At 30.4% G+C, this 3,153-nt stretch overlaps 1 protein-coding gene across 1 annotated transcript in view; it reads left to right on the forward strand.

The window, feature by feature from the left end:
* Positions 1-1,449, forward strand: part of LOC107669099 (beta-2 adrenergic receptor-like) — a 28,099-nt gene extending 26,650 nt beyond the window's left edge. The window contains exon 3 of the transcript XR_001631949.1: positions 1,388-1,449. The gene's annotated coding sequence lies outside the window, so the exon portion shown is untranslated. The remainder of the gene's footprint in view (positions 1-1,387) is intronic.
* The last annotated feature ends 1,704 nt before the right edge of the window (positions 1,450-3,153 follow it).

Below are 3,153 nucleotides of genomic sequence, written 5' to 3' on the forward strand. Positions count from 1 at the left end.
ATAATATAATATAATATAATATAATATAATATAATATAATATAATATAATATAATATAATATAATATAATATAATATAATATAATATAATATAATATAATATAATATAATATAATATAATATAATATAATATAATATAATATAATATAATATAATATAATATAATATAATATAATATAATATAATATAATATAATATAATATAATATAATATAAAATAGTTTGGTACAGTAGATATGTTTTAAACAAGAAAGAAATTGCTAATCAGGTAAGAAATAATAAACTTAATTCAAGATATATTCTATCAAAAAATGTCTTACAGTTTTACATTTCAAGTACATTTATGTGGATGTTTTGATGTTTTAATGGAAAGGAAGACAAAACACTGTTTTTTTGTAGTGATGTACTAGTTTCTTTGTGTGTGCAAAATTACTAGCATTGGTTGGTGACCTATATTTGTTTATTTTAAGCTTTTGTTTCACAAACGATCTTGCATTATCTTGAAGCACTAAATTAGGTTTGCTCTAATTAATGTAAGAGACAGATGGAGCAGTGATCCGGTTTAAACTGGGTTCTTCATACAAAATCTATAAAGGAGGATTTGTTTGTCAAAATGGATAATCAATAAGGCTTCCATCTGTGGGGGTTAATAATGAATGACTTACGTTAACTTTGCCCCTTTTTGTTCAAGGTTTTTAAAGTACTTCAAAGAGTGACTAATTTCCGGTCCCTATTGACGTACAGCACAAAGACCTGCTTCATGCACTGCTCTCCACATTTCACAGAAATCTAATACTAAGACCCTGCTTTTACTGAGAACCATTTGAGCACATGAAAACAGCGAATAAATTTAGATCCAAATCATCCTATGAGGTATTTAATCTACTCCGGTTTGCTCTTCACGCATATCAATGACACGTATAAACAATGCATATTAAAATCATTAAGAATGCACTTTTTTCTCTCGTTTTAAATCAGATTATTCCACTCAGATGTTTAACACATTAATTCAATATCATACCTGAAAAAAATTAATTAATTAAGCAAAAGATGCCTTTTTATGACATGACTGTTTGGCATAGGTTAAAGAACCAAAGGCAGAAACATTAATCGTGCTTATCGTATTATTAAGCCTTTTGTTTTCACTTTAGATAAAGCCTCAGACTGTCTATATCAGGAGAATAATATAGTCCTGAATATAATATTTTGCCTTTGTGAAACAGGACTGCTATTGTTTATTAGTGTAAATTACTTGCTGCTGTCATCATATGGCCGTCTGTTATCCTGGATGTCTGCCCATACTGAAATCAGACCCATCCAGCACCGAATCCCGATGGTATGTGTCATTCTCTCTCACTCCCTCATCCCTTTCTTGTGTTTACTTCTCAGATACAAGCCCTACAGCTCTGAAATGCAGAATGAATAAATGCCGGGGATTCATTGTCATAAAGAGTACACAGAGGCCATACATGGTAACAGAAATGGAGACATAAGTGTCTGTGGAATTACTCAAAGAGACACTAAGTGGAGGAGACTGGCAGGAGGTGTCGCACTGGACTTCTGTTACATCATGTGGAGATTTATCGCCAGGAGTATCCAGGTCTTATAATCGCTGCTTTGATATCCATTGCGCTGACTGGAGATACATAAAACAAAACATTTTCACCCAAAAGAAAATGTGCTGTAAATGCTGACATACAATTCTTATACAGGTCTTTTATATTGTCACTGTAATAAATGTTTCACTCTAAAAAATGCTGGGTTATTTCAAATTGTTGACTAATTGTTTTAACTTTAGGTTAACAATTTAATGTAAAAATTTAACCCAACGGTTGGGTTAGCCCATATTTGACCCAAAGTTGGGTTGAAACAACCCAGCATTTTTTTAGAGTGTTACATTGCCGAAGTTGAACATTTGAAAAGCAATCCCATTGGACTTCAATTATTATTTTGGTTGTGTGCTAATATGCACACACAATTTTACTGCAAACACTTTAAAGATGTTGGGAAATAATAGGATTGTTCACACAAAAATTATTTACTCACCTATAGGATGGTGGTCCAGTGTTGCTTCAAACCCCACTTATGTTCAATGAATGCATCTTTATTTTTGACATTGTTAATGAAACAAAAAATTATTGGAGTAAGTGTTGGAAAAAAAATAATAATTTTGAGTGGAAACTGTATCTACACCTTTTTTGGAGGACAAAAATTGGAAAAAACTCTTCCAAAAAAAAAAAATTATATATATATATATATATATATATATATACTGTATATATATTTTTTTATTATTATTATTCCTCAGATAAAAGAAAAATACAAGTTTGCAATGACATGAGGGTAAGTAAATAATGACAGACTTTTCATGTTTGGGTGAACTATCCCTTTAAGAAACAGAGCTCGGATTCTCTACGAACTAACAAGTTAACTGTGTGACTTCAGTTTTTCTTCATACTACTGGATGCAGTTCAGTCGTTTGATGTTTTACTATTGTATATAAAACAGACACTCAGAATCATTGATTTAGAGCAGAAAGCTGTTTTCAATTAAATGCCAGACTTTTGCACACATCTTATACATCTGTTTTTCATAATTTACAGAATCATGTAGGAATGTGAGAAGTAGAGTGATGTCATGGCACAGAACACAGGTGTTAATGAAGCAATTTATCCAATCTTAGTGTTTTATTTGCCTGGGCAAATGAGACAAGCACGAGAATAGAACAGTCCCAGATGGGCTATTGAATGGTCTCCCAATGATAACATGTTGACATTTCAATCTTTATTTCACTTTCAGTGTAGCTTGCAGCAACACTCTTAAAAATAAAGGTACCTCAATGTCTCAATAATAGCACCTTATGTTTTATTAAAGAACCTATTATATTTGAATAGAGGATTTTAAGTTTTTTTTCCCCCCATATGGCTTTAAAAACTTTTTCTTTTGTATAATAAACAACTTTGCTCTTTTTATAAAATGAATTATTATACGAGGACAGTTGTAACACACTTAGTTTTTTTTAATAAAGAAAATAAATACATTGTCAACATTGAAGACATGTATTTAATTAAATGCATGTATGAGCTGCAATTTTATTGTATTATAAAATTAATTAAGAATTAAGACAAAAAAAAAAACACGTTATTAACCCCTAA

The sequence above is a fragment of the Sinocyclocheilus anshuiensis genome, unplaced genomic scaffold, assembly GCF_001515605.1.
Source record: "Sinocyclocheilus anshuiensis isolate Anshui unplaced genomic scaffold, SAMN03320099.WGS_v1.1 scaffold124, whole genome shotgun sequence".
Lineage (NCBI taxonomy): Eukaryota > Metazoa > Chordata > Actinopteri > Cypriniformes > Cyprinidae > Sinocyclocheilus > Sinocyclocheilus anshuiensis.